This window comes from Tupaia chinensis, unplaced genomic scaffold (genome assembly GCF_000334495.1).
Source record: "Tupaia chinensis unplaced genomic scaffold, TupChi_1.0 Scaffold000534_1, whole genome shotgun sequence".
Taxonomy (NCBI): domain Eukaryota; kingdom Metazoa; phylum Chordata; class Mammalia; order Scandentia; family Tupaiidae; genus Tupaia; species Tupaia belangeri.
In genome coordinates this window covers 537,759-549,585 of record NW_006160047.1, presented here as the reverse complement: position 1 = coordinate 549,585, position 11,827 = coordinate 537,759, and the positions used below count along the sequence as shown (strand labels likewise).

At 37.2% G+C, this 11,827-nt stretch overlaps 1 long non-coding RNA gene across 1 annotated transcript in view; it reads right to left on the bottom strand.

Annotated features, from left to right (window-relative positions):
- LOC114009441 (uncharacterized) overlaps positions 1 to 10,703 on the bottom strand; it is a 61,810-nt gene extending 51,107 nt beyond the window's left edge. The window contains exon 1 of the long non-coding RNA XR_003550852.1: positions 10,548 to 10,703. This is a non-coding gene — a long non-coding RNA (uncharacterized LOC114009441). The remainder of the gene's footprint in view (positions 1 to 10,547) is intronic.
- Between the last annotated feature and the right edge of the window lie 1,124 nt (positions 10,704 to 11,827).

The window sequence follows — 11,827 nt, the reverse complement described above, 5'->3', positions numbered from 1 at the left end:
CCAAATTGAAAGAGTCTGGGATATTTATTACATATGAATGAAAGTACATGTGAAAGATTCACTTCCATAAATTCCATTTAATTCTTCCCCTACTTTGGTAACTTTTCACCTCATATCCACTTGCAATTTTATCAGTTTTTGCTTTGGTTTCCACCTTGGTTCAGTGTGACTTCTGTCTAAATCACTGGTTTATTTCATAATTTATTATCTGCAGCCTGCCTTCTGGCCTGACCCTGTTTGACTGACCTCATAAAAATGGACTTTAGGTTATAATTTTATATGCCTCCATGAAAAAATGTCTTAACAGAAAGACTAGTTTGTCTTGGTCAGTGTGTTCCCAACTCAGATCCAGTTTTAGGTGGATCAGGTATCAGGATGGAGAAGCAAATAAAGGCTGATGAATGCAGGGAATAATGGTTATTCCAACAGAAGGCGAGTAAGTAATGAATTTAAAATATTAAGTCCAATATCATAATGGTCCTGACATTTCAAAGATATTACATGATATGAAGAATTCTGGTGACTGGTTGTAATTGTACCACTTAGAAATGTTCAGTTCTTAATAATTGCTATACTCTTCTTTTCTTTACAGTAATGCAGATGATAAAAAGTGCATTGTTTTCCTTAATGCCAGAGGGTACATATGCTTGAGAAAGAGAGAGAGAGAACTGTCCAATGGGGCCTTGTCACACAGCAATCCTTTTTTCTCTATTTCTTTATCCCATTAGGATCCTGGGCACAAGCACACATGCCTGGAATATATTTCAAGCCTCCTGCGGTCAGGATTCTAACCTCAATTGGTCATGTGGGATCTGGCTCCCTATGCTACAGAGTTGACCAAAATGTGCAATTTTAACCTTTTGAGTACTCAATGACTAGTTTTACCACATTCCATGTATAGAATGATTGAGTCTCTCTCTCTATTTAATGTGCTGGGTTCAGGGGTAGAACAATTAGGTTGGGTAGGTAGGAAGGGTTAGTTATTATGATATATATATGTATAGCATAATATATATATACATATATATAGCATAATATATATGATTACTATATATTACTACTTTATATATTAAATATATGTGTATATATGTGTGTATATTACTGTTATATATATTAAATATATATGTGTATATATGTGCTTATGTGTATATTACTATTTTTGCATCTTTTGTTGTTCATAGAGAGAAATAGGTTAAATTTTTGGTAGCAGAGAAAACCTATGAAGAATTTCACTTTGAATATGGATATAGGTTGGGACCAGTAGGTGGCATGGTGGTTAAGGCATTAGATTCCCTCATGGCCAATCACAGTTTAAGCCCAGTCCTCGCAGCTTGAAAATCACACTAAGAGCATGTGCGTGCATGCCCAGAACCCTAGGAGGAGAATGGAGGAAAAGGGATTGTGGTATGGCTATCTACTCTGGCTATCTATTTCTCAATCTCTCTCTCTCTCTCTCTGTCTCTCTCTCTGCGACTCTCCAGGAGTGCACAAGCTCTATAATGAACTAAAAAAAAATAAATTAGGAAAAAAATAATATGGACATAGATCACAATACAAATGGTGGGCCTACTTCAGTCTTACATAGAAAAATGTATTATCCTGAACCAAGGCAAAACCATTTTTAAAAAGTAAAAATAAACATTCCAGAGCTTTTTCTTTCTTTGTGTGGCTTTAAAACTCATCTCTCACAGGATTTTCTTTCAGCCTATTGGATTTTAGAGTAGTAGGGGGCATAGAACAGAGTGAGAGGGAAAAAAGAGAACTGTAATAATAAAGATTTAAAACAGAAATGAAGCAGGGACAAATGCTGGGAAATGACTTAAGTCTTCTACTGATACAGAATATAAAAACGATCCCCCCCCCACACACACACCTACCTAAGAGAAGGATTTCAACAATATGAAATGCCTGTAGAAAAAAAGCATTTGCAGTCTGGTTTACGTGAAGAGTTTCTTAATTTCAAATTAGAGATAGGAATGCATTAATACAGGAGATATTTACAGAGGGACCTGTGAAAATACCATGGTATGCCTGTGTAGTCTTTCATTAGTAGACTGCTGTTTCCTAAATACAATGTACAGCAGCAGATATTTACCTCCCAAAGTATACTTCAGAAAAACTCTTAACTTGGCAAGTAAGAGAATTCCCTCTCTAAATGGGGAAAAATGTAAAATAAAAAACACAATCCTGCAACTCCTTGATGATGTTGTTGCTACACAAAAATAATGTTTCAGATGCATTGATTGGTTAGCAGCATACTGTATGACTTTTGTTATTTATTTGGCCAAATTAGTCAATTGTTTCAGCCCAGGGCTAACAGTTTTGAATTCTCTGGTGACTACTTCACTGGGTAAAAGTATTACTACCAGTCTAGTCCTGCAGTCCCTCAGTGGGAGAGTAATTTTTTACTAGAACACAGTTTTTTCTTTTTAAAGTCCAACCTTACAGAAAATTTGTTATGTATAGACAACTGTAGAGAAAAAAATTATCCAGCTGGATTACCATAGGATTTACTCATTAATAGCCTAATTTGAATAATGAGTAAGTTACCCTTCTGCATGCTTGATTGTAGCAAGGGGATTATTAAAATATTACAGTACGCTTTTTATTCCAAGATTAAATCAAAGTTTCTTACTTTTTTTTAAAGAGATTTTTGCTATAGGGAGCATGTGCTCGCCAGAGAGACAGAGAGGCACAAAGCAAGAAATCACCCACTGGGGGGATGGTCACCTCACAATCTCTTCTCCATTCTCCTCTCGGGAGTTTGGGCATGCTTGCACATATGCCTGACTTGAGTTTCAAGCTGCCAGGTCTAGGATTCGAAACATGGTCAGCCATGTGGGAGTTGAGTGATGTAACCGTTACACCATCTGTTAGTTCCACAGTTTTCTCCTCTTGATCTTATGGCTATCAGGAATATTACTCAATACTAAATTTTAAGTCTTTTTGCAATGTATTTCCTAATGTCAATAATCATCCAGGTCCAGGTGGTGGTGTAAATATATAGAGTCTATCTTCAAGTTTTATTAGACATAACATCTAGATTATAGCATCTCAAGAGGTAAACATTAAATAGTATTGACTTTCCACAGAACTTCTTTCTCCAGGACACTTGGTATGGTATCCTAGGCTCTTGTTAAGTACTTCTATGGTCAAACAGCTTTGGTGTCTTGCCTTGAAACTTAACCTAGGGAAGTTCTGGGAGTATAGACTTTTCATTATAGTAGTCCTCCCTTTTCCACAGCTTTACTTCCCATTATGTCAATTTCATGCTATAGACTGTACTTAAGTAAATATAAAGTGAAGAGGATCAAGGGCTTTCCAGGAATGGTGAACAATACTAATAAAGAATTTGTTTCTAAGAAAAAAGTATTGTATATTCTACTAGAGCAGGGAAATATTACAGAGGAAGTAGGAAAAGAATTTTGAAGATAGTAAACAGTCATTATGGGATTGTTTCTGAATATGTTTTCTTTGAGAGCAGAAGACTTTTTAATTGTTTTGTATTTGTGCCAATGTCATGCATATAATAGGTGGTTAATAAATGTTCATTGCATAAAAAAAAGGCAGAGAAAACAAAGTGTTTGTCTCTTTTGTACTTCTTTTTTTTTGGGGGAGAGATTTTCACTGTAGGGCGCGTGCGCTCGCCAGACAGACAGAGAGAGACATAGAGACAGAAAGCGAGAAATCACCCCCCAGGGGGGATGGTCACGTGGCAATCCCTTCTCCTCCATTCTCCTCTCGGGATCTTGGGCACGCACGCACACGCGCCCGGCGTGAGTTTTAAGCCACCGGGTCCGGGACACGAACCGCGGTCGACTACGTGGGAGTCCAGCGACATAGCCATTACTCTAACTGCTGGTTCCCGTCTCTTTTGTACTTCTCAAGGAAGTTTCCATTTTACTCTCTGGTTACTAAGTGGAAAATCTAACGACTGTTTTCTGTGCTAAGAAATTAGAAATTAATATGTATTCATTTAGGGACCAGCAGTTGGCATAATGGCTATGCCGCTGGACTCTCATCTAGTTGATCGTGGTTTGAGTCCTCGACCCAGTGTCTTAAACTCATACCAGGTGTGTGTGTGCGTGCAAAAATGTGTATATATATATATATATATATATATATATATATACACACATATACATATATACACATTCATTTATTCAATCATGCACTTATTCATCTACTTGAAATAAACATTTATTTGATGTCTCAAATATACAGTCCCTTGTGATACAGCGGTTTATAATATATCCTTGTCCCTTCAGAGTACTTACTCAAGGGCTTTTTCAAGGCTTTAAGCCATTCTGATTAGAATCACTGAAGTCCTGGCAAGGACTCTGACATGTTTTGTCAATTTTAATGTGCTGAAAATAAAGCATAAGAGTTAGCCGAGTCATCTTTTCTCAGCAAGAATGCAGTCCAAAACCCAATCAGAGTAAGTTTGAATATTACTGAGAGACTGCTTTTCTAAAAAGGATATTAGATTATCCCAAATGGCATTATAATATTTCCATTCAACAGTCTCCAAAGTAGCAACTTAGAGACTTTGAAATCAATGGACCTCCACTCAGAGGGAATAACGCAGACTGTGAGAATGCAGCCCAGTATGTCATCCATGAATGATATCCAATGGAATAAACATGCATTTGAGTTGTCATTGTGGTTTGTTGTCTTTTTTCTTTTCTTTTTTTTTTTAATATAAAACTAAATGAAAAACAAGATAATGCAATGCACATTTGCCCAACAGTGCAAAATTAGGTACTTTCTTTTTTTTTCTTTTGACATTTGCATTTTTCTATTATCTATGAATTTATTACTTATTTTTCCCACATATATACTAGCTAGGTAGACTTTCTCCTTGAGATTCATTGCAATGTTTTTGGAATGCTTTGGGCAAGATGTTTTTTTCTACTAATTCTAGTTTGAAGAGCGGATATAAAATATTAAAGATGTCCACTTGTTTTTATTGGACACAAGATTTGTGTAGTTGCTCTTTTTATCTTCTTTCTCTCTTGCTCTCTCTTCCTTTTTTTTCTTTCCTCTCTCTCGCCATTCCTCCCTCCCTTCCTTTCTATTTTTTCCCTTTTCTCTCTTTTGAATAAATATGTATAGATTGCTTTCTCAGATACTGTATATACAGACATGAAAAAGGTGGGTATTATTCATGTTCTCATGAAATATGTATTTTTACTTGGAATAGTCAGAAAGTAAGCACATTTATGAGAAGATAGTAAGAATAATGTGGAAAGTGAAACTGGATAAAGTTATAGAGAATGATTTGATGAACAACATATTACAACATTTTTGAGGTTGGGAAAGTTTTCTTTGATGAAATAATATTAGAATTAAGAACTAAGGGGCTATCAGGTGACACGGTGGTTAAATGTGCTGGAATACCACATGGTTGACCGCAGTTTGAGTCCCAGACCCGGTGGCTTGTTTTCTCACTTTCTCTTTCTCTCTCACTTTGTCCCTCTCCGGTCAAATTAAAATAAATTAATTAAATAATTTTAAAAAAGAATTGAGAATTAGATGTCAAACAAGAAGAAAGTAGTCAGGCAAATATTTAGGAATAGTTTTATGCAGAGAAAACAGCAAGTTCAAAGACCATGCTAGATTTGTTCAATAAATGATAAAACAACTAGCCTGAGTGAACCTTATAGCACAGAAGGAAAACTTTTCCCATGTCATGATATGAAATGGGAGAACAATGTAAAGAATGAGTCATATAGAGCCTGGGATTCCTTATTCAAACTGGAAGTAATTGGAGAGCTTTATATTAAGGCAGGACAAAATTTGATTATTGTTAGGAAGTTATCACCCTGGCTGCTATGTGGAGGTTGGATTATTGTCTATTCTAACAGGTAAGGATGGCTTTGAAGACAGAGTCTGTATAAATTTTGAAGGTAAACCTAAAAAGACTTGCCAATTGATTGGATATGGTAAGGATGAAGGGAAGAGAAGAATCAAGATGATTCTTAAATTTTTGGTTTGAGAATGCGAACATTGTTTTTCAAAAAAAAAAAAAAAAGAATTGAGAACTAGATAACAAACAAGAAGAAAACAGTCAAGCAAAGGTTTGGGAACAGAGTTTTATGCAGAGAAAACAGCAAGTTCAAAGACCACCAACCAGGAACCAGAAATTGGTGTAATGGCTATGTCACTGGACTCCCATGTAGTTGACCTCAGTTCGAGTCCTGGACTTGGTTGCTTAAACTCACACCGGGCACGTGTGCGTGTGTGCCCAAGATCCTGAGAGGAGAATAGAGGAGAAGGGATTGTGGCATGACCATCCCTCCTAGGGGGTGATTTCTTGCTTTCCGTCTCTCTGTCTCTCTCTGTCATTATGGTAAACACATGTGCCCTATAGCAAAAAACCTCTCTCTCAAAAAAAAAAAAAAAAAAAAAAAAGACCACCAACCAATTGGGTTGGTGATATGTTTTTGAGAATATGGATACCCAAATATGAATTGGAACTACCAACTGTAAGCTCTCTGTCGATAGAAGCCATTTCTGTTTTGTTCACTGCTTTATTTTCAGTTGACCCAGTGCCATGATGCTTCACAGTTACAAATACTTAATACATATAACAGGAATGAAACAATCAAATATAACTATTAGTTTAACCCAGTTATTCTTTTTCTTATGAAACAAACAGAGTGTGTGCACAGGAGAAAGACTGAGAGAAAAGGAGAGAGAGAAAGCACCCTTGATAGGGTCCCACCACTCTCCAATTCCCTTTCCCTAGCCTATCAACTCCTTAGGATCCTGATACCCATGCGTATGTTTTTTAGGCTAATCTGGGATTCCAACCACAGCTACCTCATGACTCCAACTCTGCAATGTACTAGCATTACCACTGTTACCACAGTGGCTAGACCCAAGATAGTAATTTTTTTTTTTAAGAGAGATTTTTGCTGTAGGGTACATGTGCTGGCTGGAGAGACAAAGAGGCAGAAAGTGAGAAATCACCCCTCAGGGAGGATGGCCTCACTGCAATCCCTTCTGCTCCATTCTCTTCTTGGGTTTTGAACATGTACACATATGTGTCCAGCATAAGTTTTAAGCTGCCGAATTCAGGACTCAAGTTGTAGGAGACCAGCAACATAACCATTACGCCATCTGCTGGGCACAATATAGTCATTTTTAATACTTTCATATTTATCATCTTTGGTCAAGGAAATGTCTGTCCTCAAGCATGATCTGGCCTCCATTTGTATATCCGGCCCTCCCTGCACTCTCCCAGGTACATATATTTTCTTTTTAACTCTTTGGTAGAACCAAAGGCTCTTCCATGTTAGGGCTTTTTACACAGTATTTTCCTTTCCTTGAGTTCTCTTCTCCCTTTCCATTCCTCTGTCTACTTCCTTTAAGTAAATTCTGCCCATTTACCAGATTTCAGCTCAAGCTTCTCTTCTTCAGGGAGACTTCTTTGATCCCATTGAGTAGATCTGTTTACTACCACTTGATAATTCTCCAGTATAGATTTACAGAAACTTCTAATTCTACATTTGTGTTATTATTTGATTACTATTTTGCTTTCCTGTATATGTGTGTGTATGTATATTTATACATGTATATGCACAAATATATGTATCTTTTAATATTTATAAGTGGGGGCTTGTACTCATCCTAGAGAGAGAGAGAGGGAGAGGGACAAAACACCCCCTGATGGGGTGTGTTCATGCCATAACCCCTTCTTCTCCATTGTCCACTTTGTTGGGCTTTGGAGCATGCATGCACACATGCCCAGTACATTTTTTTGGGACTAGGATTCATACCACGCGGTCAGCCATGTGGGATCTGGCTTACTTAGCTACCATGTCATAAGGTCAGCTCTCCTATCATCTAGGTGAAGACAACAGTAGGTGCCTAATAGAGATCAAATATCCTCATAGTCTCCAAAGTGATAAGAATTTTGGGATCTCTAAAATGCAAGATGAAAACAAGGCTTTTTAAAAATTCAGGTTGATTTTTAACTGTAGTGGAAATTAATCATAGTAGCAATAAAATGCACACCAAAAAGAGAATTTCATATTTGCAGTATCTGAAATGAAAAAACACAACAAGAGAGTTTCTACTGCACACATATCTATGATATCTATTTTTTTAATTCGAGATTATTCAGGGACTTAGACTGAATTTAATACAGTAAAAATCTAGGACACCATCAGCTTCTGGAAAATCTAGATTCAATGCTTTACCCTGAGCAGACAGAGCACGCAAGGCATCTTCAACCTAGTCATCAATGCACATTGATTTCAAGAGAGATGAGGTCACTGCTTTTCCTCCGCTGTGCCTTATTCACATGATGTGGGGAAAATATTCTCATTTCTGCTTATGAAAAAAAATCTGTCTTTTTTTACATTGCTTTGGCAATTCGCCCTCTTACACACAATTTAAAAAGTATAAAATCTACCTGTTTCCATAAATTAGCTTTTGTGATTGTTATTATTTTTAATTATGTTTTCAAGGGAATTGGAGTTTAACTTCCACCCTTGGGGACTTGATTCTCTTAAATAAAAGAGGGTGCCTGTTATTTTAATATGTATAGTGACATAAGAAGATGATTATTACTCAGCATTTGTTAATTTACTTTATTATTACTCCATGTTCCTATAACAATTTAATATTTATCAAGTACTTTCATTTATTTGATTTTCACAAAAGCATTCTGAACTATGCAGAGATTAGTATCCTCATTTTATAAATGAATGAATTAAAGCTTAAGCAATTTGCATAACTTCAGAGGTGCAAGAGTAAGTAGCATGAGCATTAGAGTCAGGAGAGAGGAGTGTAGACAGATTTTATTAGTTGCTTGCTGTAGGACCTCAGGCATCTTACTTATTAACTCCTGCTACCCCATGACCTCCCACTTTCTACCCTCACCAAGCTTCATTTACTTCACCTGTAAAAGTATGATGGTTACTATTACTTATATCATTGTTGTAAAGATTAAATAATAAGACGTGAAATTTTAAAAAATACCCAAAATGGTGTTAAGATGAGTTTTTACAAAGTCCATTTTGTTTTTAATACTATTATGCACAAAACAATAATAAAGAGGTAAAAAATACTGAGCTCTATCCTAATAAATATGGTGGAAACTTTGAAAGAAACAGCCAGCGGAAGAGTGAAGACAGATAATGTTGAGATATAGAACTCCGCAAATAGATGGAGGGTAAAGGAGCCTAGACTTAAATGTACAAGTCGAAGGAAGCAGGTGTTATGTTTTCAGATGTAGGATGTTTACAGCCTAAAAACTTAACAGAGAGGGAATTGGGGAGGCTAATGATAAAATTTAGCCTTTCATAACCAATGAGTGTAAATCATGAGGCGAAAGTAAGGCAAAACATGAGTGAAATCTGAAGATTCGCAGTGTCCCTTCTTCAAGGTTTGTTCCTTCAGGTTGAGGAGAAGGAACAAGCCAGAAAAACGTCATTCTATGTTTACGTTCTCTCTCATAAGGTCTTTGGATGTTAACAGCTATTAGCAAGCCATCCCTTAGAACTAGCAGCTCAGATGAAAGGAAATTCATGACTTTTAACTGGCTTCAAAAGGAAACTATTTATTTATTTATTTATGATATTTTGCCATAGGGTACATGTGCTTACCGAGAGAGAGAGAATGACAGATATCACGCCCAGAGAGGATGGCCATGCTGCAGTCTCTTCTCCTCCACTCTCCTCTTGAGATTTTGAGCATGTACGCTCACGCACCCAGAGTTATTTTCAGACTGCAAGGACTGGGACTTAAACTGCAGTCAGCCATGTGGGAGTCCAGCTCCTAAACCACCACTCCACCTGCTTGCCCCAAAAGGAAACATCTTAGGGTTCCCTGAAGACAGACAGAAGCATCCCACTGAGAAGATACTTAGAAGGCTTCTGTCAGAAGAGACAGTGCACATCACTCCATAATGCTAGGCATCATTCCATAAATGATTCCTTCAGAGAGACCAGGATGTGATCCTTTCACTTTCTTCTCCTTATTCTTTCTTGTTTTCTAATTTCCTGAGTCTTCCCTTCTTAAAAAAATAATTTTAGACTTCATATGACGCTCAAGGTCACACAAAAATCAGAGGAGACAGAAGTTGAATTCATGCCTGACAGAAATCTCCTGTCATTTCATTGATCCACATTGTGACTTAAGAATCTCCCCCACTCTCCAAAAGAGCTATAATTTTGCAAGGTATAATCTAAGCCTCGGTGAAATTTTAGGTATAATGTGGCATCTTTAATTTTTTTTAATATTCCTGATGGAGATGACACCATCTCCCTTAGTTCCTCTGAAATCTGAGGAGAGCAATTGTGTGAACATTAGGGATGGGAGAGAGGGAAGCACTGAGAATCTTCCTGCAGTGCTATCTCAGGTCCTTTCATTGCTGCTCCCCATTGGCAAATCATTACCCAAGAGAATAACTTCCTGTCACTGGTAGGCATTCAGTAAGGGTTCTAAAGCAAACAATGTTTATACCGTACCTAAGACAGAAGGATAATGCCCAGAGGGAAAAATATGAAGTGATGGTAGTAACAAAACGTTCTTACTTTTGAGTAAGATGAGGGTCATAGGCAGTTGTCAACGTTATCTGTGTAACTGCGGAGCAACCGTCTATCCCAGGGGTTACGAAGACAGAGACCAGGTCAGGCGGAGCGGCGGGAGGTCGCCATTCATCTTGTAATGGCGGCTGAAATAGTCCCTTGTTGTCCACCGAACACCTGTGGGAATTCAGCAGCGTGTCTGGGGAGCCAGCAAAGCGGCAGGCCCAGGGAGAATCTGATCTAACGGCCTCTTGTCTTCCCTAGCAGGGCTCTGCGTGTAGCCTCCGCAGCGTACTTTTAGTGCTGCAATGCTTTCCCCCACAAATACCAGTAGACATTATGTTCCCTTTATAGGCAACTATACATCTCCACTTTTATCTTATCCAAAAGGCGCTGGAAGTATTGATGATTTATTTTTTGCGCATTAAGCCGACAACTTAAAACACATGGATTCTCTTATCTATAACCTGTTTAGATTAATATATATATGTTCAATAAACGAAACTGTATGTATGTAAATGAATACATACAAGTATGCATGTAGTGTATACATACATCTGTAATAGAGACACATGTGTATATTATACATATGATACATTATATATGTATATAATTTTATATGTGTGTGCGTGTAAATATTTGAAACTCTGAAAATTGTATGCTGTATTTCAACCAAATGTAACTTGAAATGCATGAGACATAAAAGCTATGAAAATTGGGATTTATTAAAGCATAAAAAAAGTCTGTCTCTGTAATGGTAAATAGCAAAAAGCCTTACAGAGACAATAACTGAATGTCTGGCATGTACTTTTCCTATTCAATTCTTTTTCTTTAAATCTATTTTTTTAAAACATTCTTTGTAATCTTTGTGGAAAAGATGAAGGGAGAATCACCTTATCTGAAATATATCCATGGGCTAAGTACAATTTGATATCTGTATTTAAACTATATAAATTGGTCAGTAAACAATTACTAAGACCTATCTGACAAAAGACAAGGAGATTGGGCCAGCCAGTAGCACAGTGGTTAAGGTGTCTGGATTCCATTAGGCACTATTCGAGTCCTGGACCTGGTAACTTGAAAAAAATGTCAGACACACAGAATCCCAAGAGAATGGAGGAGAAGGGATTCTGGGGTGGTTGTTGTTATGGGGGACTGCTTTCTCACTTTCTCTCTGTCTCTTTGGCAAGTACACATACCTGATAGCAAAATTTAAAAAAAAAAAAAAAAGAGAGAAAGACAGGGAGCTCATTGATGGTGAAAAATGCAGCAGTAAACCTCTGTTC